Source organism: Telopea speciosissima, chromosome 8 (genome assembly GCF_018873765.1).
Source record: "Telopea speciosissima isolate NSW1024214 ecotype Mountain lineage chromosome 8, Tspe_v1, whole genome shotgun sequence".
Classification (NCBI taxonomy): domain Eukaryota; kingdom Viridiplantae; phylum Streptophyta; class Magnoliopsida; order Proteales; family Proteaceae; genus Telopea; species Telopea speciosissima.
Window position 1 is genome coordinate 15,314,049 of NC_057923.1, and position 25,229 is coordinate 15,339,277.

A 25,229-nucleotide genomic window follows, 5' to 3' on the forward strand; every position below is an offset into this window, starting at 1 on the left:
ACCTGTTCTCCCAACTTGGCAAAGTTAGCGGAGAGAATAGATGGAGAAACAATGATGTCGCTTTTAGAGTATTTATCAACGCGGGCTGATGCCTTTACTGTCACCTGATACTTTCTTCTGAAATTTTAACAAAGAAAATCAACATGATGATATGAAAACTGGGATGTAAACCAGTTGACCATATTAAAGGACACAAAACATCTTATATAGACCACATAAAAATTAGGGAAATTTATGAAACACCCCCTAAAAATGGGTCGAAACTCGGATTACCCCCTGAAATTTGAAAATACTCAGATCACCCACTCTACACTAACGGTGTTAGTATGCTGTTAGTTATTGGTGTAAAAGGACTATTTTACCCTTGTACTAAATCATTAGAATAAATTTATAATACTACCCTTCTTTCATCTTCAACCTAAAATACCCCACCCCTTTCCTTGCAACTCCGCCACCACCGCCTCTGCTTTGCCCTAGCACCGCCACCTCCACCTCTGCTTTGCTCAACTCCAGCATCAAAGCTCAACTCCAATGAAAAAACAACTGAAAACAAATCAATTCGATCAGATCTAACACATACGGGGTGCCGAAAGCCATAAAATCAGAATTTTGTACAACTTCTATTAATTTCAATCCCAAAAATGCAACAAAAAAAAACTAACTCAGACATATAAGGAAATTAAAACGTCATCACAAAAATGCCAAAAATCGACCTCAAATTAAAGGGAAAAAAAAAACCTCAAACCTGCAAAAGAGTGATCGCCAAAGAACGAAACACACACCATCAAACCTTGATCACAGAAGCGGAAACCTGCTACAGATCTGAAGATGGAGCACGCTTCCCCTCACGGGAGGGCAGACTCACTCTCGAGGAAACCGCGCCTCTGCTAATCGCAGACCCAGCAAGAACTGGAGAGCAAACCCTAACCAAGAAGAGAAACTCCACCCTCAGCACGAGGGAAAAAGCGTAACACCTCAAGATTTAGTAAGTGAACTCCTTCACAGTCGAAAGAAACTGAGATTTCATTCGTCGAATAGATTAAACGAGCGACCAAGCCCTCCCCTCCGATCCGAAACAGAAGGAAAAGGATGACAATCAAATACTGCTCAGTATGAAAAACCTATTAAGAAAAAGAAAAGGGCTCTTTTGAACTCTTCTTCCTCTCTGCCTGAACCTTTATTTCCTTGGCTACATGGATTTCCCAATTTTAATTAAAGAAAAAAAAATCTTTATTAAAAAAAACGAATTGTGTAAATCTAATAGCAGCGGATGATTTCAGCTCTTCTTTCTATTTTTTCCCTCCGGTGAACTCCTTGAGATTGAGTTGCAGGTGTTTGACCAAAAAAAAAGAGTTGTTGGTGTTCTTAAGCCCAGCCATGGTTTCGATCTTGGCTGTGGCGGTGGCAACAGGAAGGAGGAGAAGAAGAGCAGCAAAACAGAGAGGAAAGGGTGGAGAAAGAGAGGGGGAGGGGGTAGTGATGATTGCACGGGAAGAGGATGATGTGGGATGGGGCTGCACGACGGTAATGGTGGTGGAGATGGTGGTGGTGGTGGCGGCGGCTGGGGCAATGGTGGTTGTAGAGGAGAAGGAATATTCCCATTCCTTATTTTAATTAAAGAAAAAAAAATACATGTTGGGTTTTTAGATTTAAGGGTAAAATAGTAATTTACTCTTCTCAAGGGTAGTTTAGGGTTTTAAAAAAATTTAACTAGCTAACTTCATCAGTTAACTAACGGTAGGGTCTAATTTGAGTATAGGGCTCTAATTCAGGGGGGTGATCTGAGTATTTTCAAATTTCAGGGGGTGATCCGAGTTTCGACCCATTTTCAGGGGGTGTTTCATAAATTTCCCTAAAAATTAAATACATTGTTTTAAGTTCAGCTTAACATTTTCCCAAATACCCAATATGCAATTTAGAGAGCCCAATATTCCAATTATCGTTAACCAAGGTAAGATCCTTTGATCTATATTCAAATCTTCCTTTGCATATCCAGATCCCATTTGTCCATATTCTAACTTGTCTTATCTGGAGTAGAACAGAGTTTCAATAGTTGTGCTTCTTTTCTCACAAAAATACCTTTACAGTCTAACTAGAACAACCTAAAAGTCAAGTCACAAAGAAATTCCGTCATTGAGCTTCATAACATCAAGCAAAGGAAATGGGTATCCAATGGCTCTACCAAATTAACCATTAAACATCTAAGACCCGCAAAACCAAACACCCAAAAAAACAGAGGGGATGAACATAATTAGGAAGATACCTTGTCGAGGTGACTGAATTAGGAGTAGGGATAGATGACTTTCGAAGTTTAAGGCCCCCACCAAATCCATTGATTTGGGATTGAGTAGCAGTCGAACACAACGAAGCTGCTGTCGGCATTTCTCTCTTTTCCTGTTCTTCTTCTTCTCTCTCTATATTTTCTTCAAATTTAACCGTTCGAATGTTTTCAGGGTTACCCTTAACTGTTTCGTGTCTTCCACAAGTCAGCAGTCAAAGACAAATCCCAACTAAATGAGACGATGAACCAACGCATGACACCTGTAATCCTTGTTCTGGGTTTATTTTTATCTTCAACGTTTGGTCCTCCAGCTCCAGCTAACCCTTCTGGCTTCTGTAATCTATCTCACTCCTCAGCCATACGTTTTGACGGCAAATCATTAATTTTATCAAATAATATGAGTTTCTTCCAACGGTCAATATACATTTCTTAGGAATAGAATTCTTAATTTGCTTTTTTATCTTTGTAAATCACTCAAATTTGTCTAGTGCTTGTAAATAGTACTTCAAGGGAGAAGAGAAGGATTTATTCACAGAATATCTGTTGTAATCTGTATCCCTTCAAACCACTGGCTTTTGCTGTGGTGAGCAAAGTTGGCTATTTCGATCAAACTGGCCAATGTATCAATTTTTTGAGCCAAATGTAGCTACTTATGAACATATCTCTTTGTAGGGGTGTCATTTCTAAGCCCGCACTGGTAGGACCGATTTGTCTCGATCGGTGAAAGCTTGAAACTGGCCCAACATGTTAGCTAAACATGTCGTTCAAAGTGCAAGGGGGATGGACCAACGAGTGCCCGACCGAAACAGTGCCTTAATATGGCACAAATGTGACCAGGAGACTTTAACCCATGACCTCCTGGGGGAGGCAAGCACTTCAACCGCTAAGCCTCCAATCAACCGAGCTAGCTGTTGTTCACAAAAAACATAGAATTGATAATTGAATATTATTGCACTATGAAGTTGATGGGCAAAAAAAAAAAACGGAACACATAATCGAGGTCATTTATATTGTTCAAAATGCCATCATATATATGTCCGTTAAGATTTAAGCTCCATAGATCTCCAAATAAGTTTGAGATTTACTTATTTAGCCATTAGCCCCAATGATGAACATTCATTCAAGTAAGTTCTTGTTTCATCCCAAAAAATTGAATCTCATTAGAAGCTATATGGACCAAACTTGCGTAGCCTGATTATTGTCCATTTAGTATGAACTAGGAGTGAAACAAGGCTGGGTTTTTTAAAACCCTAGCCCAACCCTGAGTCCTCTTAGCTCAACCCAAGCCCAACCCGACCCTAGGTCGGGCTAAGATATCTCAACCTAGGCCCAACCCTGCTGGGCTCAGCCCAGCCCAACCCTACTCTGATTAACCCTGATTGGGCCAGGTTGGGCCGGGTTAGCCCTGATTGACCCTAATTTTGCCAAGGGATGGGTTGGCCCTGACTTGCCCTACTTTGTGCCATTTATGTCCTCCTATGCATGAAAAAAAATGAGACACATGTGATTGAGTATTGGTTTGTTTCATACTCAAATGACTATTAGACTTTTTTGGGTTAAAAATCTTAATCCAATCTTAAAATTATAAATATTTCCATTCAATAGATAAATTACCCTTTTTTTGGTAAACAAATATATAATTAGATACAAAAAAATTTGTAAAATGTAAAAAATAAATTGTAAAGTATAACCTAACACCGGGCCGGGCTGGGATTAGCCTGAGGCCTCAATCCTGGCCTAGTCCGGCCCTAACCCAGGGCTTGAAAATTTCAACCCTAACCCGCCCTCAGGGTTGAAAAATCCAACCCAGGCCCTGTTCAGGCTCAGGGCAAGCCAGGATGGGCTCAGGCCGACAGGACCAAACTTACACCCCTAGTATGAACCCATTTATAGGCATGTTTTAGTTTGTTTATAGCCAGTTTAGTACAAGCCCGATTATAGACCGGTACCCGACCGACCATTTATAAATACGATCATGCCTAGCCTATGAGGTGTTGAGTTTTGGCAATGTTTGCAGCGTATATGTTGTCATTATTGGCAACAATACAATAGTGTTGGTGTTTGGAAGGTGCTTGAAGTGTTGAAAATGTGTTTGGAATGGTTGCACATGTTTCTGATATGATTTTGATGTGTTTTGATGTCCAAGGGCAATTTGGTAATTTAGGTGATATTTTGGTATTTTGGGTGATGTGGTATATTGGTGTGATGTGGCAAAGATAGGCGACATGGCCTTTGAAGTTGAGTTGAGCACAGGTTTACAGTGGCAGTAGTACCTGGGCAGACCTGGGTAGCAACAAGGCCCCCATGGCACACGCGCATGGGCGGCACAGGGCCACATAGGGGCGTATGGCATGGCAGTCGCACGCGCTGGGCGGCATGCCCGCAAAGGCACCTGCGTGCGTGGGCATGCCAACCATGGTCGTGGGTGCAAGGCCCTTGCGGCAAGACATACTCTCCATACTTGGGTTTTTTTTTTTTTGAAGCTTTTCACCTATAGAAGCTTCTCTCTGCAGAATAAATGAAATGTCCTTTATTTTGCAATTATGAAAAGTAAAAAACCCATAAAAATAAACATCAAAGTTCGGAGGGGTATCGTAATAATTTATAAAAATTGATGGAGGGGTTTTGTTGTAAATAGAAGAAGTTCATCGATTTGAATTTAACGGATTAGATTGAGCCACGTTAGCTTTGATTCCGATCCAATGGAGTGCGGCATGGGTACGTGCGTTGGATTCTTGCGGTAGTCATTTAATTGGACGTGTAAATATGCCTCGGTAAGCAATGAAGTACCTAAAAGAAGGTGAACTGGAGATTCCTTTCGAGAGATCTTTATTAGGCACAAAAGGATATATCCATGTGTAGGCGGTGTCACATCTATCACTTTGTCAAAGTGTGGAGTTAATTTGGTAAAGCACACGAGCACTGTACACATCTCTCAAGATGCCCTTCTGTTGGATATGACACATCAGAAGTTTTCTAAAATAAAAAAAAAAAAAAAGATCTGACGATCTACATTAAAGGCAACGAAATCTTGATAATCCTACAGCCTTTGCTCTTGCCGACAGGTCAGTGATGCATAAAACTCTCACGATTTTAAATAGTGTTGTGGGACTTGTCACGAAAGGGCCTTAAAATTACAATCTTACCCTTGGAACTTCAAATGACCATAACTTGACATGATGTCTGGAAGGCAGTTTTGCAAGAAAATATAGCTACATCTGCATCATCAACTGACCCAAAATAGAAAAAGAGATATGTGAGCAACAAAAAGATCTAGAAGATAAATTGCAAGTGTATAGAGGTTAGTTTGAAGCACTCAAGCTGCATGATGATGAAGACATTTTTGGTTATACGGTGAGAATGACTGAATTTGTGAAGCAATTTCAATTCCGATTTGGGTGATTCAAGTGGGGTTTTTTTCAGCAGAACAAGAAGGTGCTGGAACAGTGTGTTTGAGCAAAAGAGTGGCTTAGAATCGAAAATCAGTAGTTCTTTGGTGATTGTATCACTTGGAGGCTTGGATTGAACATATTTCAAGTTTGATCACACCATTGAAGGTTTAAAGAGCTTGATAGAGCACATAGATGCTGTGGAGAACTTCAAGTGCTAGTCACTTAGGTGATTTTTATCAAACGTTTAATTTCTTGGATCATAGGGCATGTTGTTTAATGTATTGAATGTCTAGTGATTGATGTTGAGATTGTGGTGTTTGTTTTAAATCATTTCATTTCATTGTAATGTCCTTGTGAATTATTGCTCACAAGGTGTTTGATAAAAAGCCGAGATAGACTTAGATATTCACAGTAGGGGTTGTGAGTTTTTTGGGTAGATGTCATTTGTTTTTGTACGATCAAGGACCGAAGCATATCTAATATTATAGTGTTGGAGAGTATTTGTGCAAATACGAAACCCATTATGAGTATTGTACCGCGAATGTAAACTTATTGCCCAACCACATATATTTATGTGTTGTGATTTGTTTTTTTTTTGTACTTTGTAAAGGGTTGTGTGTGTACTACTTCAGGTAGACCTAAACAATCTTGGTGGTAGGTGGGAGTACACACGAACTGTAGGCTGCCAATGGGGCACCCCAGCCAGTGGTGTTTAAAGGTGACTTGAATCAGCCCTTGGCAGCCCGTTGTGTTTCAGTTTGGTGATTGTTACTAGGACTTAATTGTGTTGTAAAGAAATTTTTAAAAGACTACTCATCCACCCCCCTCTTAGATCCTAAGACATGTTGTTCAATGTATTGAATGCCTAGTAATCGATGTTGGGATTGGGGTGTGTGTATTAAACCATTTCATTTCATTGTAATGCCCTTGTGAGTTGTTGCTCACAAGGTGTTTGATAAAAAGTCTAGACGGACTTAGGTACTCACAGTTGGGGCTGTGAGTTATTGGGATAGGTGCCCTTCGTTCTTGTACGATCAAGGATCGAAGCCATATCTGTTGCAGTGTTGAAGAATATTTATACAAATAAGAAACCCATTATGGGTATTGCACTGTGGGTGTAGGTTTATTGCTGAACCATGTATATTTGTGCGTTTTGGTTTGTGTTTTTTTTTTTTATTTTATTTTTTTATAAAATTTGTGAAGTGTTGTGGTGTGTGCAGAGTGGGTGTGCTACTCCAGGTAGACCTAAACAATCTTGGTGATAGGTAGGAGTACACACAAACTGTAGCTGGCCAATTAGGTGCCCCAGTAAAGGGTGTTTATAGGTGACTTGAATCAGCTTTTGACAGCTCATTGTGTGTGTTTTAGTTCGGTGACCTCTTTGTAGTGAAGCTTATTTCAACATGTGATATCAGACCCACTACCCAGTGAGGCTTAATTAGTAGTTGGGAGATTAGAGGGACAATATGGCTTTAGGTGATGGTCATGTTGGCAGGACAACACAGTTTGATAAGACGAATTTCACATTTTGAAAGAGAATGATGGAATTCTACCTAGGTTCTCTTAGTTATGATGTATATGAGGTAGTTTTCCAAGAACCAATTGCTAGATCATAGGGCAAGTTGTTTAATGTATTGAATGCCTAGTAATCGATGTTGAGATTGTAGTGTTTTTTTAAAGTATTTCATTTCATTGTAATGCCCTTGTGAGTTGTTGCTCTCAAGGTGTTTGATAAAAAGCATAGACATACTTAGGTACTCATAATAAGGGTTGTGAGTCATTGGGTAGGTGCCCTTCGTTCTGTTGGGAAAAGTGCAGAAATCCTTTTCCACCTGTGTGCAAAAAAAATTGGAGAAAATATGGCAGTATGTGAATAGTAACTGTGAATAGTATCATGTGAATAGTAATACATGAATAGTAAATGTGAATAGTGACCATGTGTGGGACCCACGTTAAAATAAAGTGAGAGCGTACAAAGAGAGTATAAAAATGATAAAAGCAAACAAACTCATAGACACAAGTGTTTACGTGGTTCAACAATGTCTACATCCACAGAAGTAATTGGGACTTCTTCAATATGAGAGAACTGAGACAATAATCGTACAAGTAAATAACACTTGGATTTAAACCAAATCTAACCGTGTATCCAAAGTCGGATACCCCTTATACACCCTCTCTCAACACACACTCTCAAACCGCTGAAGAGATTGCACTAAACCCAATAACTCCAAAAAAACACTCCCCTTCACAGCTCTTGAACTTGTGTGTTCAATCTGTGTAGAGAACCCTTGCCCGTACCCCTTATTTATAGGAAATGGCAAGGAAGAATTTCCCACGTTCAACATGATGTTTGAACAATCAAGGGGTAGACAAATCAGTGGGAGGCACCCCCCTCCTCATTTCCTTCCTTCATTTAATGGCTAAAACCCTTTTGTCCTATTTCTCTTAACTCTCTTCTCTTTCTTTCTTCTTCTCATTTATTTTTTCTTGATTTTTTTACACAACACACCACTGCCCAACCCATTTGTCAAGGGCGGTGGCTGGCCCTCATAAATGAGGAGGACCTAACACGTTCTTGTACGATCAGGGACCGAAGCCATATCGGTTGTTACAGTATTGAAGAGTATTTATGCAAATACGAAACCCATTATTGGTATTGCACTAAGGATGTACATCCACATATATTTGTGTGTTGTGGTTTATTTGTTTTTTTTGGATTTTGTAAAGTGTTGCAGTGTGTACAAAGTGGGTGTGCTATTGCAGGTAGACCTAATCAATTTTGGTGGTAGGTGGGAGTATACACGAATTGTAGCTGGCCAATGAGGTGTACCAGTCAGTGGTGTTTAAAGGTGACTTGAATCAGCTCTTGGCAGCCCGTTGTGTGTGTTTCAGTTTGGTGACTGTCAGTGTGACTTATTTGTGTTGGAAATGAATTTTTATAGAACTACTGATTCATGCCCTCTCAGTAGTGAAGCCTAGTTCAACGAGTGGTATCAGAGCCACTACCTAGTGAGGCTTAATCAGTAACTGGGAGATCAGAGGGACAATATGACTTCAGGTGACGGTCATGTCGACAGGCACCATAGTTTGATGGGACAAACTTCACATTTTAGAAGAGAATGATGAAATTCTTTCTAAGGTCTTTTGGTTATGATGTTTGAGAGGCAGTTCTGCATTATCAACTGACCCAGAAGAGATGAAGAGATATGTGAGCAATAGAAATACATTACATGTTAGTTCAAATGCAATGTCTAATAGTGAAATGACAAAGTTGATGACATGCACTTCAGCCAAACGGATGTGGGATAAACTCATTAGCATATATGAAGCTGACCGCAAGATCAAGAAGACTAAATTGCAAGTGTATAGAGGGCAGTTTGAAGCACTCAAGATGCATGTTGATGAAGACTTTTCTGGTTATATGGTGAGAATAAATGAAGTTGTGAATGCAATTTCAACTTCGATTTGGGTGATTCAAGTGAGATTTTTTGCCGGCGTTTGTTAACAAATGTCGCCATATGTAATTTATAACGGCGTTTTTTGAAATGTCGCTATAGATTGTAAGCGTTGGTATAATTATGATTTATTTACAGTATGTTTTAATAAACGCCGGTAAAATTTCCTAGAACGGCGTTTCTTAAACGCCGGTAGAAGGTACATACTTAGCGGCATTTAGTAAGAAACGCCGCTACATATAGTATTTAAAAAAAAAAATTTATTTACCTAATGCTTTAACCTGTTATTTTTGTGGTGCAGATCCTTTAACCTGTTCTTAACCTATTGATGTGAAGAGACATAAGACTTCCACAAAAAAAAAAAGAAAGAAGAGAACATTCATCCCTAAAAACAATGAAATAATGACAGAATCCAAAACAGTTTAAGTTTACTTGTACAAATGACCGTTTGAAACTTATTACATTTAGTCTACCTTACCCCAAAGGACACTTACAACCTATGAGAAATTATTAAAATTCAAAAACAAAATAAACAATATTTGTACTTTGCTCTATGTCTTCAATCAATGAACACCTTAGACAAGGAGTGCTTTGAATCACCAAGCAACTCCAGTAGACACACAAAATTTAGCAATAACTCATTGACATTAGTATTCAAATGGACGTTACTTGCAGCAATATAACCATGTACCAATCTTTATTAGCTTGATCATGTCAAAAAAGTGTCTGGTTTGAAATCAAACTCGCAATAGGCAGTACCTGTAGCAATATAACCATGTACCAATTTTATTAGCTCATATCGGCATAAAATATCATAAAGAACAAAGAAGAAGAATCTATAATGATTGATACACCATCTCTATGTCACTGTATAGTTCAATCATATGGGTATTGCACCATGGGTGTAGGCTTATAGGCGAACCACGTATATTTGTGTGTTGTGGTTTGTTTGTTTTTTTTGACCTCGTGAATTCCAGAAGGATAAGGTCCCACGTAACTGGTTATTCCCAAGATCTAACTCCTCCATATTCGTGCAATTTGCTAGTGATTTTGGTAATTTCCCCTGAAGTTGATTCCCATTGAGTTTGAACATTTGCTTTGCATACTTTGGTGTAAGTATCAGGAATGGGACCATGCAAGTTGTTTTGCTCTAGATTTACGATAGGTAGATTGTCAATCAAACGATTAAAACACTTTACAAATTCACACCCCGCTCAATTTATTATAGGACAAAACAAGAAATACAAGATTCAATATTAGTTCCAGTAGTACAAGGTGAGGAGATAGGAAATTTTCCAACCAGTTTATAATTAGTGTTGTGGGAGAATACATTATCATCATCGAGTATATTATTGAAATGGTTATGCGACAAATCTATATACTTCAATGATGGGAGAGATAGTAGAAATGAAGGGATCTTTCCCTTAAGCAAATTGTACCTCTAGACTAGTGTCTGAGGATTGGAAAATCTATCCTTGAAGAAAGAATAAATTTGACCAGTAAAATTATTTTATGCAAGATCCAATATTTCAAGTTGGGTAAGATTTGCAAAAGCAGACTGGATTGGTCCTTGAAGCAAATTATTTCTTAAACGTAGAAACCAAAGATTGGGAAATTCATTCTTGAAACAGAAAGGGGTTTAGCCCATCAAACTATTACATTCAAGATTCAGAAATCCAAGTTGGGTAAGATTTGCAAAAAAAGACGGGATTGAAGGAATTATTGATTCAAGAAAATGATTATATGAAAGATCCAATTTTTCAAGTTGGGTAAGATTTACAAAAGAAGATAGGATCAGTCTTTAAAACAAATTGTTACTCAAAAATAAATACTGAAGATTGAAAATTTTATCATTGAAAATGAAGGGATTTGATCAGTCAAAGTATTAGATAACAGAGACAATCAACTAAGACTAGTAAGATTTACAAAAGAAGACAGGATTGAAGGAATTGACCCAAATAAACTACAATTATCAAGGGGCAATCTCTCCAACAACTTAAGATCTCTGATTGACTTTGGCAACTTTTTACAGAGTTTTATTGAGCTCAGGTCCAAATATCGCATAGAATTTACATACGACAATTCGGGCACATAACCTGAGAGAAGATAGTTATCAGAGAAGTCCAAATATTGTAGGTCTAGTTGTAGGCCGAAAAAGTTTCTTGAAAACTCACTGTATAACTCTGTAGAAGAGAGCACAAGTATTCTCAAAGAAGGGAGTTTCCCTAAAAGATCCTATAACGTGGAAGATAGATTGTTGAAATCTAAGTAGAGTCCTGAGAGGGATGGAGGTTTGTAAGGGATGCATCCACGGGCCGCCTTAATGAAATTGAACAGTTGAACAATGATAATAGTTGAAGGTTAGGGAGCACAGATGATAAGCTCTGATACCAGTTATTATTATCATGATAAGACATGTTCACCCAATTGAGATGAAGCTCCGTCAAACCGGCTAGATTTTGAATGAGAGTTCTCAAGTTGGGGTTTTCAAGTTTCAACCCTGTGTTGACGGAGAGATTAAGAGAAACCAAGTTTGTCAACCGTGAGATTTCTAATGGGATTTGAGAAAAAAAAAAAAAGAAACATTTCAAAAAGAGGTCAAGATGTGTTAACTCGGAGAGTTGATCAAACCTAGACGAAATAGAGCCCTCAAAATAGTTGTCAGAGAGAATGAGTGTTTGGAGGTTAGAAAGGTGGAAGAGGCTGCTATTGGCATTAATAGAACCACATAGTCCAGATGAACTGAGGTTGAGACCAATCACATGACAAGTGAGTCCATCATAGATGACACCCGCCCATGAACAACAATTGGTATTTAGCTTCCAAGACTTGAGAGTGTCATAACTATAGGAACATGATTGCTAATGGTCATGCTTCAGTTGAAGCAAAGCAGACATGTGATCATGGAGACATGAATATTATTCCAATGAAGAAGAAGAAGAATAAAAGACAACATAGAAAATTGATAGGTAACACCACAACAATAGCCTTGATCTTCTCATTTAGTTATCTTAGACGAACACGAACAGAGAGGTAAATAAGTGAGGAAGGGATCAAGATGGTTTTAACTAATGAGCTATACTCAACTCTAAATATTGAAAGAAAAAGGCAAGGGTAGAGGAACATGCATAGGGACCAATCCGACACTGATCTATTAATTATCAGGAATCTATCAATCTTACTGACCTATTAATTATCAAGAATATATCATCGAGATTTACCCTATAGAACATGTATTGTGACTCATCTGAGACTGATGGTGTATACAGAGTGGGTGTGCTACTCCAGGTAGACCTAATCAATCTTGGTGGTAGGTGGGAGCACACACGAATTGTAGCTGGCCAATGGGGTGCCCCAGTGTAGACGTCGAATTTTGGCACCTTAGAAGTGTGACTCGGCGATGATGATTAAAGCTCGACTGACTTGCGTGGTGACCAAATGGTAGAAAATTATCAATTTACCCTTACCCCATTTTTTGTAACCAAATTGTCCCAAGTAGAGCCCAAATCTCTAGGATAGCCTTGTTTAACCATTTTAAGCCCACATGTGAAATTTCACTCCAATCTGACGCCTTTTTGTCAAAATGACTGTCTTTCCCCTGGCCTAGTTCTCGGTATCTGGACTGCCCGATTTGGCCCAAAACACTTTGGATGACCTTATTTGGTCATATTAAGCTTTCACGAAAAATTTCGGCCAAATCGGATAACTTTTATAAAAATGACCATTTTGCCCCTGGCATGGTTCTTGGTACCCAAGCCACCCGATGTGACCTGAAACCATTTGGATAACTTTATTTGGTCATATTATGCTTACACATAAAATTTCATGTAATTCCGGTATCATTTAGACCTTGATCAGTGTGAAACACCATTTACATGCTTTCCTCGATATCTGTGCCATTTTTAGGCAAAATCTGACCATATCTGCCACACGGATGGAAACTACATGTTGAGACCTTCACGGCGATATGTGGCGCATCAAAATCGGCCATTCGGATAAAAAGATATTGATGCTTGAATGTGGACCTTTAAAATGGAATCTCTAAAAGGAATATCTAAAAAAATAAAAAAATAAAAAGTGGGACAAACTGAGTTGACCCGAGCCGGGTCAACCCAGTCTGACCCGGCCTAGCTGGACTATCGGCAGGGGACAAACCCCCACCATTTAGGCTGAGCCACACACGGCTTGATGGCCTCATGCCCACTTGCCTGAGCCAAGATAAGGCTGCACAGCAAGCCTAGGCACACGCAAGCCCGGGCTGCGCAGCAAGCCTGGCCACACGCAAGCCAGCCCATCACTCCTTATCCTAGCCATTAATGTACTAGGGGTCTTTGAGACCTTTCCTCGAACACTTTTTTCCTATAAATAGGAGGTGTTTTAGAGAGGTTAGGGACCGAGAAAATTCATGAAAAAATTATCATTGTGAAGTTCGTTCTCCCCTCTGTCCATCCATTCTAGAGACATCTCCATATCATGCTTCCATAGACATATAAAATTCCTCAAATACCCCTTATTCACCACTCTTGCCATTCAGGACAAACACACTTGGAGTGGCTTTCGGTGCCTTCCGACGATAATTCCGGCCATCCAAGGATATGTAGACTGAGCCCAGACACTTCCACACTTCAAGGGTAGGTTTTATATATCTTTATTTAGTTTTTATGTATTTCTTTTGATTTTCTTTAGTTAAAAGAGGTTGTTTTCAGTTAAAAAATCTTCAAAAATAACACAAGAGTGGTAAATTTCTGATAATGTTAGGGAAGATGTTCCCCACTGTGCTTGATGTCCCTTAATTTTCTCAAGCTCCAAATCACGGTTTTTGTGATATTTTTGTCCCTGTGAAGGATTTTGGATTATGTAAAATCTGAACCTGTGGGTGGGGATTTGGACAAAATCATTATGACCATGTTAAATATCATGTTTTGATTAGTGGGTGTGGTCTCTGGTTTGACCCAATTCGGATCTGTGATGGGGATTTTGTATTTTTCTTTGTTTTCCCTTCTTTTTAGCATTTCAGAAAATATTAAACATAGTATAAATGTATAAAAATTCACAAAAAAATTATGGGATACATATTTCATCAGGATTGATTTTATGGGCTCATTAATCACTGACATGAATGTTTGATCATTTTCATAGGTGTTCCTTACCATGTTAGGGATGTAGATGTCATTTTTCTATTTATTGTGAAAATCCAAGAAAATCAGAAAAAAATACATTTCTAAGCATTAAATTCTGTTTTAAGTTGTTTTAGAATGTTTTCATATGCATACATGCCCACCATGAATCATAACCATGCATGAAAAGTCACTTCTGCCCTCAGGGGTATTTTGGCCATTTTACGACCAAATCATATTTAGGGCCCTGGAAAGGTTTCTATCACTTTATTTGTATGTTTTAACTTTCATAAGCATGTTTTAAGTATAAGTTTGCATTTTCATGCATATTTGTATTTTTGCCTTAATAGGGGTATTTTGGTAATTTTACCATTTTGTAGCATTGTATATATTTTAATGATTCACATGCATGCCATTAATCATATTTTAATCATTTCAGCATTTAAATGTGATTTCTTGCCTTTGTACATATTTTGGTCCTCGAGGGGCATTTTCATAATTTTGGCCATTTTGGCTCTACATAATCACCTAACTTAGGGGTAGTAATTAGGATTAAAATATTAATTTTAATTAGCCTAATTAGGTCCATAAATTTCAACAAAGATAATCAAAACACAAAAAATAAAATAGTTTAATTAGGTGCATAATACGCATAACACAACAGTATACAATAGAGTTTGGTCTAGGAAGACCGGCCATCGTTCGGACGTTTGCTGGGTGCCTAACACCTTCCCAGCCCGTAACTTGACACCTACCTAGAGATGTAGAGCAGACCATCCATTGAGTCATTGGAGTTAATTCGCGCCCTTCTCTGAAGAACGGGCACCATTTGTGGGTCCTAGACCCTGATCTAGGTGGCGACTCCCTACACCATCAACAACAATCCCCGCACCGCTCCCATACCCGGGTGCACCACGCCAGAAAGAGGTCGCGGATCTATCTTCATCCGTTGCTCCTACACCCAGCTAGTGGTGTTTAAAGGTGACTTGAATCAGTTCTTGGCAACCCGTTGTGTATGTTTCAGTTTGGTGACCATCAGTGGGACTTATTTGTGTTGGAGAGGAATTTTTAAAGTACTACTGATTTACTCCCTCTCAATAGTGAAGCCTAGTTCAACAAGTGGTATCAAAACCACTATGCAGTGAGGCTTAATAAGTAGCTGGGAGATCAGAAGAACAATATGGCTTCAGGTGATGGTCATGCTGAAAAGGCACCACAATTTGATGGGAGAAACTTCACATTTTGGAAAAGAAGGAATTCTGCCTAGGGTCTCTTGGTTATGACGTCTGGGAAGCAGTTCTGCATCATCAACTAACCTAGAAGAGCAGAAGAGATATGTGAGCAATATAAATGCATTAAATGTTATTTCAAGTGCAATGTCTGACACTGAAATGGCAAAGCTGATGACATACACTTCAGTCAAACGGATATGTGATAAACTCGTTAGCGTGAAGCTGATTGCAAGATCAAGAAATGCCAAATTGCAAATGTATAGAGGGCAGTTTGAAACACTCAAGATGCATGTTGATGATTCTGATTTTATGGTGAGAATGAATGAAGTTGTGAATGCACTTTCAATTTCGATTTGGGTGATTCAAGTGGGGTTTTTTCAGCAGAATGAGAAGAATGTGCTAGAATAGTGTGTTTTAGCAAAAGAATGGTCCAGAATCGAATATCAGTAGTTTTTTGGTGATTGTATCACTTAGAGGCTTGGATTGAACATATTTCAAGTTTGATCACATCATTGGAGGTTTAAAGAGTTTGATGGAGCACATATATGCTGTACGTGGAGAACTTCAAGTGCTAGCCACTTAGGTGATTTCTATCCAAAATTAAACTTCTTAAATCATAGAACATGTTGTTTAATGTATTGAATGCCTAGTGATCGATGTTGGGATTGTGGTGTTTGTTTTAAACCATTTCATTTCATTGCAAGGCCCTTCTGAGTTGTTGGTCATAAGGTGTTTGATAAAAAGCCTAAACAGACTTAGGTATTCATAATAGGGGTCGTGAGTTTTTGGGGTAGATGTCATTCGTTTTTATACGATCAAGGACCGGACCTATATCTGTTGTTGCGGTATTTGAGAGTTATTTTGCAAATACGAAACACATCATTCGAAACCCATTATGGGTATTGCACCGTGGATGTAGTCTTATTGTCGAACCAGATATATTTGTGTTGTGGTTTGTTTTTTTTTTTTTTTTGGACTTTGTGAAGTGTTGTGGTGTGCAGAGTGGGTGTGCTAATCCTAGTAGACCTAAAAAATCTTGGTGGTAGGTAGGAGTACACACGAACTATAGCTGGCCAATGGGGTGTTCCAACCACTGGTATTTACAAGTGACTTGAATCAGCTCTTGGCAGCCCGTTATGTGTGTTTCAGTTTGGTGACCGTTAGTGGAACTTATTTGTGTTGGAAAGGAATTTTTAAAGGACTACTGATTCCTCCCCTCTCAGTAGTGAAGCCTAGTTCAACACGAGGATCAATTACTTAAACAGACATGTCATGATGTGGGATCCTAAAGTAGGGAAGACTTATTAGGCCTCACCGAAATCGGCTCAAACGGACCGATTGACACCTCTCTCTTTGTATTGTCATTTTCTACTTGTATTTTCAATTGTCTGTCTAGCTATTCTTAAAAAAAAAAAGTTTAATTTCATTGACCCATTGTTTTTAATGCTTTCTTATTCCTCGCCATGATGATATGCATTTGGACTGAAAACTGATTCATTATTAGAGAGGCTTAGGTGGATAATAGGTTTACTAAGCTCAATTTACTTTCCCATGTATGTGAAAGATACAACAACTCACTTCTAAAAGCCCCAAATATATCTCCCAAATAGCTTGAAGAACCAACCAAAAACATAAACCAGTTTCGGTTACCCGGCTTGATCAAGAGCGTAAGAGATAGCACAATATGGCTACATAAATTACCCAAATGTGGGAATAAACCTCCTATAAAAAATCTGCACTTCTTCTCCAAGAACTCTTTTTTTCGTTCTCTTTAAAGATCTACTTCACTTTTTCTAAATGATTTTTCGTATTACTACAAAACCCACCAAACAAAAGTGCTTGTCAACTCATTTACACATAGGGCTATACCCCATATGTCCCAAACACCCAATATCAACTAGATTGCCATGTGGCTAGAAATTTTTCTCTTTTGGACAAGAGGGATACACACGGGTTAAGAGATATCCCACTCCCTCACATAGATCCAAAAGAATTACTTGTGAGTTTTTTTTTTTTTTTTTTGATGGAAAATGAAAGAAATAATCATTAACAGAAAAAAAGTCAGTACATCCTTCTCAAGTATTGAGCTATCATACTGCACTTAACCCTATCAGTAATCTACTTGCTACAGAGATCACATAATCATCGTTACAAGACATAGTTGGATTCAAACTAGACAATTAGAGAAGAAATCATTAGAAGAGAATTAAATTAAATATGTCCACGACCACCCAGCTTGGGATCTTTGCAATAATCATTTACAAAGCTCGTCGTTATCCATCCATACTTCTACCTTGCAGAATTCTTTGCCCATTGCTTGTTGCAAACCCTACAGAATACCTCGGGCCTTTGGTGCCAACATGTGCCCTATAAACTATAGCTTACAAAAACACAACAAAATTTTGAATGAAAGAACACAACAAAAGCCCATCTACTACAAAAGGCAGACATATCCATACAAATCAAAGTTGGATGATCCCCTGATGGTAAAATCTAATATTCAGAGAGAAACATAATTGATTGAGGAATAATGAAAAAAATACATTGTTATGTCAAAGATTGATAAAACACGAAACCTATCAGATTTTAACATAGATGAGGAGTCAATCTATTACCCCCCCAAAAAAAAAGAGTCAATCAACAATTAGAAAATAGCATTGAGAAAAGAAGACCTAATGACCCTACAATCCAAATATGCTTGGAAATAATACGAAAAAAAAAATAAATGTCATGAAGATTCATTAGCAATTTGACAAAGAGGGCACACCGTGTCAACATAGAGAAACTTAGCCATCTTATCACGTGTTGCTAGTCCATTAGCCTATAATTTCCACATGAACTCCTTAATGTGGATTCACCTTGAGCTTCTACAATATCTTCCAAATTCTCTTTCTTTGATCACATCTAATTAAAAACTTAGGGTGTGTATGGCAATGTTTCTATTATAAATTATTGTTTCTGATATTTTGGAGTACTCGGTGCCGACAAATATTGTGTGGTAAAACTAGAAAAAGTATGTGACTACGAAAAAAAAAAGAAGGGAAAATTTCATGTACACCCTCTAAAAGTTAATAGAAATCTACACAAAAAAAATGATTAAAATATCACAGACACCCTTACTTTAATTACAACTTTATTTCTTCTTAGTCTACTCCGTTAGATCTGTGCAGTTAAGTAACTGTTAACTCTAGGTGAAGTCCCTATAATACCCTTAAGAGTAAAACCCCAAATGCAAACCATTCTCTCTTCATTGTTTTTGCTGTGCTAAAGACGGAAAAAGCAAGAACAGAGAACTCCCCCACTTGCAATCAACGCCATTATTGACCGATTTTCATGCTCTGAAGGCGGAAGAAGGAAGAACACTCATACCGGTATGTTTTCCCCCTTCAATCTGTCCTATTCGTTTCTTCTACATTAAAAAAAATACTAATCTCTAGGGTTTTGAATAGGTATGAAATCCCAGAGATTCAAGCTTAAGAATCGATGAAGTCAACACAAGTTTTTCATCTTCTTTTTAATCCGTATACAACATTCCTAAGAGCTAAAGGGTACTAATCGAAAGCAACAAAAGTTTTGAAGTTGTGCTGCCTCACATTTGTGCAGCGATCAATGTATATATGACCATTAATCAGAGGCCTCCACTTCATGGTTCACTTCGGAAGTCACCCAGAAAATATACCTATTGGATGAAACCTAAACTGAAGCTAACGATGTTGTTCTTCCCCAAATTATCTTTTCTCATTGTCTTATTAATAATTCCTGTTAAAAGTTTTAACCAAAGTAATTATTATTATTATTATTTTTTTGTACAAGTCAAGGGCCTATTGGCCATCAGGGCCCCACAAGGAGGCAAGGAGAAGGACCCACAATGGATCAAATATGGTACCCACATGGCTCCACTTCTTGGAAAACAGGTAAATGTGGACTTGGTGTCGCTAAGGAGACTTGAACCACCGATCAAGCTTCTGACGCAGATCTCCCAAAGGAGTAGCGAACCTCCAGGGCAAGCCAAGGACCTCTTTTGGGCTTTCAATAAATGCTTTTCTGAAATAAAGTTCTTCTTGCACAACAGTCTGAATTTCTAGAACTGTATTCTACTTAGTATGACAAACGTTAACATTAAAACTAGATATGAGCTACAAGAACTTGAAATTGTGAAAGAAATCAAGCCGGTTGATTAAAAAAACAAATTGTTTCGTTCCAAAAGTCCTGCCTCCATGGCAAAAGTACATGAATTTCTAGAACTCCATTCTGTTAGAGTAAGTAATTAATTATACAGGCTTACATCAAAAGCTCAGATGAGGCACATGGACAAGAAACCGGAAAACAAAACGATTCAAAAAATAATGAGTTGCTGTTGATGATGGTCGCCGGAGATGGACTTGCACGCAGTTGATTGTTGTCGGAGCTGGAGTTGGCACAGGTGATGGTATTGCTGTAGATGGAGGTGCCAAGTTCTTTGTTTCACTTTCTTCTCCAACGGTTTGAAGAGGTAAGAAGAGGGAAGAATATGGAAGAATATATAAGAATAAAATATCATGGGCAGCAAGTATAAGCTTAGAAGTACAATAAATAAATAGTAAATACAAGACTTATCTGATTGGTATGACAGATAGTATCGCACTACGTCAATACTCTTGTGTAATCCGAATAATAAATGATAGAGTTGAGTCGCATCAAACGATGCACTCCTTAAGGTTTTTAGATGCTCCAATTCTACAATCCAGGTTGACCATGTTTCTATACCCCCAAGATAAAACAACTCTCTAATCATATAGGTTACAGCTCCAAATGTGATTACAAAAGGCATCCAAAGGCTATATTGACTAACTCATCGACACTGACCGACTACAGTGGAAAAGAAAACATCAACTGAAAATGCTTCTAAAGATGTTTTCAAAAATAATTGTTAGAGAATGAGCAAGCTAGACCCCCTCTCTTTATATAGTAGAGGAAGAGACACCACTAAGGAATGTCTCCAAGAGATATGTCCCAACTCATGTCTTTTCCTATAGGATTTGTTTGTTAGTCACTCAAACAAGTTTTCCAATAGGCACCCATTGGCTATTTAGGTGTCTATTAGGAAAGGACTCAACCTTTCAACAAAATTATATTTTGAATCTTTAATTTTAAAAACAATTAAAAAAATAACATAATACCCTTTTTATTTAAATAACTTAAATGGACATTTCAACTTTGGGTGCTAATGTGCTTAACATTATGGGTAAGGTTGATATTTTGATAGTTTTTAGGGTGTCTGTGATATACGATATATGATATATGAAATACTTGTAGGGGGTGTCCGTGAAATTTTCTTAAAAATAAACATATATTTAATGCATCTTAACAAAAGCATTTCTTATGTACCAAAAAAAAAAATAACAAAAGGATTTCTTCTGTTTGTACCAAATTACATAAATGCCACCCTACACATATTTTCGTGACTAATATGTTTGAGAATATTATTTTAACCAAATAAGCAAGATCCGTGAATGTGTCAACCAAACACCTATGAACTATCACTTGCTCGATAAGCAATAAACTTATCACAGCTTGTAGTTGCGGTCCGTATATGACACTTTTAAGATCATTTGGAAGAAATTATGACAAATACAAACTGGGAAGACAAAAACTAGTGATTATATATGCTTGTTGCTTAAATTTATTCAATCTACTCCACAAAATTTGGTCCCAAGTGATCAGCAAAAGGGAATACAATGGAAAAGTGATGTTTTTTTTGTGACCGCTAAGTTTTCCTAGCTGGAGAAACAACTTTGCGAGGCTTTGTAGCATACGATAGCGTCTCTTTGTGTCTATTTCTCTTCTACCTGCTATGAATGACATATTTGCCCCTATTGTGAGAGGAGAGATAGACACAGGGAGGGACTAGCATATATAATGTAGCTTGATAAGAATTCAATCCCTTATTATATATACTGATTATTGATCATATCTGGTCCTATTGTGAGAGGAGAGAAAGACATAGAGAGGCGCTAGCCTACACAACGTAGTTTGCCAGAGAACTCAATCCCTTATGATATATGTGTTCAAAGAATGAAATCAGCTGATATTATGATGAAACTAGGTAGTAGAGAAATTAGAGTAAATTACGGATCACCTCTTGGTTTTTGAAAAAACTCAAATGTCTTTCTCTATAGTAACGGTGTTAATTTAAATCAAACCAAAATATAAAATGACAAATTTAACCTTACTACTTTAACTTATCAAATTTGACTCTTTTTTTTTTTTTTTTTTTTCATTTTCACTTTTCATCTCTCTCCTCTCCCACGATAATCTCTTCCGTCTCTCCCAATCTCAAAGAAGCCGCCGGAGATGGAGATGCTGCCGCTGTGCTGTGAGCGCAAGGAGAAACCAGAGAAGCCGCCGGAGATGGAGATGTCCGAGCCAATCATCGGAGCAGTCCCCGGCGATGAACTCGTCTTCCCCAAATCGCTAAACTGAGAATGGAGTTAGGGTTTTAACATCACACTGCCGCCTCTTACGGTGGTCGAATGAGAGGTCCGGCGGCCTAGGAAGATACTGGCGAACTACCATCCTCCTGCGACCACGACTCCTGTCTTAGGTGCGGGTAAAAATCAGCGGTGGCACTAAAAAAAAAAATCAAATTCAAAACAGGGATGGGTTTGTTTGTGGAAATCACAGGGATGGGGTTGGGCATTCAGGGGAATCGATGTCAAAGGGAAAGGCTAGGGTTGTTGCGGAATGGGGTTTGTTCAAAGTCGAATGTCCTGCGTTAGTGCTACCTGCAGTTTCGATCCCAGTTCAGTGAAAAGCAATATTGGAGGAGCAAGAAAGTTCTCCCATGATGTGTATGAGACGATAACAAGCAGCAGTATATCACCAGAAAAATCACAGAGACAGCACCCAAATAAATCCACTAATATAAAAACCGATAAGACTAGGAAAAGTCACCTCTGGCCAGCAATTGAATCATTGACAAAAAACCTCAGGTAAACATTGTTTGATTAGGTCTCCAAATCTGAGGATATCTAGCAGCACAATAGGGAATATAAACACCACAATATCATACTTATTTGATGAAGTTACAACAAGAAGCAATAAAAAGATGCAATTCTGAAACTAAAACCCAGAATTTGGGTGATTTAAAATTGCATCCAACCCAAAAGGTAGATGGCCTTCAAACCAAGGTCGAAGGACCTTCCAAAGAGGGGGGGAAACACTCTAGAACCCCAACTAAAGGGTTTGGTCTTCTGCAATTCGGAGGGGAGAGCAGATTGCAGCAATGGTTTTGATCTTGGCTGTGGCTGTTTGGAACCACCGCTCGTAGGGAGGTGCGCCGGTACGTCCAGACTCTGGCCCTAAGATTGAAGAGGCACCAGCGAGAGTTATGACGGATCAAAACCATTGTCAACGTCTTACTATCTTTGAGAGAGAGAGATGCAAGGACCGGTAGCGGTGGGTTGCAGGTCGGTCGTATGAGGAAGATGACTGATTTTGGGGTTTTTAGTTTCAAGGGTAAAATTGTAAATCAATATTGGTCAAGGGTAGTTTAAGAATTTAAATTTATTTAATTGGCTGACATCATCGCTTAACAGCATAAAACTAAAGGTAGGGGCTAATTTATCATATTGGGTGTAAACCAGAGGGTGATTTGAGTTTTTTCAAAAATCAGGGGGTGATCTGAGTTTCGATTGAAAATCAGGAGATGATTTGTAATTTACCCAAGAAATTATTATGAGAGAAGTTGATCATTGAAATGATAATTGATATGACAGAACCATAAGCTATCAATCTTTACAAACAGAATCTGTACTAAACTTTAGTTGCCCCTTAACATTAATGGTGTAAATTTTGCACTGGAACCGGGAATCAGACTGGAATAGATCCATTAGGAATCGAAACCGACCTACCCAATAGCTTATTGGTCCGATTTTGGATCTACCAATAAGTTATTGGTTTCCCACTAACTCTAGAACTGATAGACCAATTAGGAATCATTATAACTAATACAAATCCAGATCCTAATCCTATATACTATATGGAGCGATGTTCTCTACTGGGAGAGCATGGGGGTGCAGGCTGCGCCCAAACACATGGGACGGGACGGGGCAGTCATTTCGATCATTTAGGGGAAATGGGGGGATCAATTCACCCAAACCCCATGTGTGTGCCCCCAGTGCAGAGAACATTTTCTCATATTATATAATTCTTAAGACAAGGTTATGATAGCTAAGGTCAAGCCCTTTATTTTTTGTAGTCTTTCAATTTTGACTGATACCTATTGTCCCATATCCTATTTTACTAAAGATTTGACTACTAATTTAAAGGTCCATTTGGGAATGCTATCTTTAGAATATACTTTAGTGTATTCCTATTTGCTAATTGAATATAAAACAAGAGAAATATGTATTTGTTTCGTTATTTGAAAAAAAAAAATTGATCGTAGGTTGTATATCTCATTTGACTGAAATTAATCTTATTATAATATTATTGAATATATGTAGTGTGGCTTAGTAATTTTTTTTTTAAATTTTGAACTGTTAGGAACCGATTAAGAACTGAAACCGACCCATCCATTAGTTAATGGTCTTAGATCTTAGGTTTGAAACCGATTAGCTTATTGATCCGGTTCTGGACCTGACCTCTTAGGACCGAAACTATTAAAAACCGAACCGATAACCCATAAGCGGACCAATTGACACCCTCGCATAATTATTGCATTCATTTGAATTGAGAGATAAATAAGGTAAATTCACATAAATTGGTTTCTCCGCTGTCCACTCAAAACTCGATAGTCTGAGCCGATATGTCAGGAAGCCAAGATGGTGACAAATTTTATTTCCATAACTACCCTCCAAGTTTCAAATTTTCAATACAATGTCATTATTTCTTAACCCAACTCCAACCACAGACCTCTTCTTCAAATGAAACAATCGAGGTTGAATCTGATTAATCGCAGAAGCGCTAGCAAGTAAGCTCTCCATGACTTGTTGCCTTAACGTCGTTATTGATTGGGCTGCTTGGGAATTGCCAAATATCCCAGAATCCTTCAGACTTTCATTATCAAGGAAGGTTGTGGCCTTCCAATTCCACTGCAAGTTCAATACTTTGCTCTGCCGACGAGACATAAACAATTCGTTTTCCGATTTCTGAAACTCCAAAACAGAGAAAAATCTATAAAAAAAGAGGTCTTCTTCGAGATGGTTGGTGATTAACAAAATAAGACCCAAGAATTCCCAATTCTTCAAACCCATCATACCTGGTTCTTTTCAAGAATTTGAACCCTCTTTTTCTTTGCTTTCAGTATTCATGTTAAGAAGAAACAGTGCTTAGTGGTTACAGTTATGTAAGGGTTGAATGAGTCTGCAAATCCAGTTTTTTAGGGTAATTGAGTCACGTGTCTTAATGGGTTCTGGTGTTTCGTCTGAGTTGTTGGGTTCATTGGTCTTTAGCCTCGAGTTAAGGAGCGGTTACTGTTTGACTCTATGAGTCAATAAAAACTAAAAGTGTATCAAACAGTGTTTGTTAAAGACATTTCTTGCAAATTTTTTCTCTGCATTCTCCTCTGAATCCATTATCCGTTTTCTGGTTATCACTGCCCATGGCCAAATACCCAGAAGGCCACAATACAGAGCAGAGGAACAGAGGTTTTCCAAAACCACTTCACCTACCCTTTTCTACTCTAAAAAACAGGCTCGGTTACATTACGGATTGATTTCTCCAGTCAATTTAATGTCTGACACATAGAACTCACTTCACTTGCTCTTTCA

The 25,229-nt window shown here is 38.2% G+C and overlaps 1 long non-coding RNA gene across 1 annotated transcript; it reads right to left on the reverse strand.

Moving 5' to 3' along the window:
- LOC122670503 lies at nucleotides 1–2,419 on the reverse strand. The gene is made up of 2 exons (XR_006334218.1): nucleotides 2,264–2,419; nucleotides 1–117 (listed from the first exon to the last, which is right to left on the reverse strand). It is a non-coding gene; the product is annotated as an uncharacterized LOC122670503 (long non-coding RNA).
- Nucleotides 2,420–25,229: the final 22,810 nt, after the last annotated feature.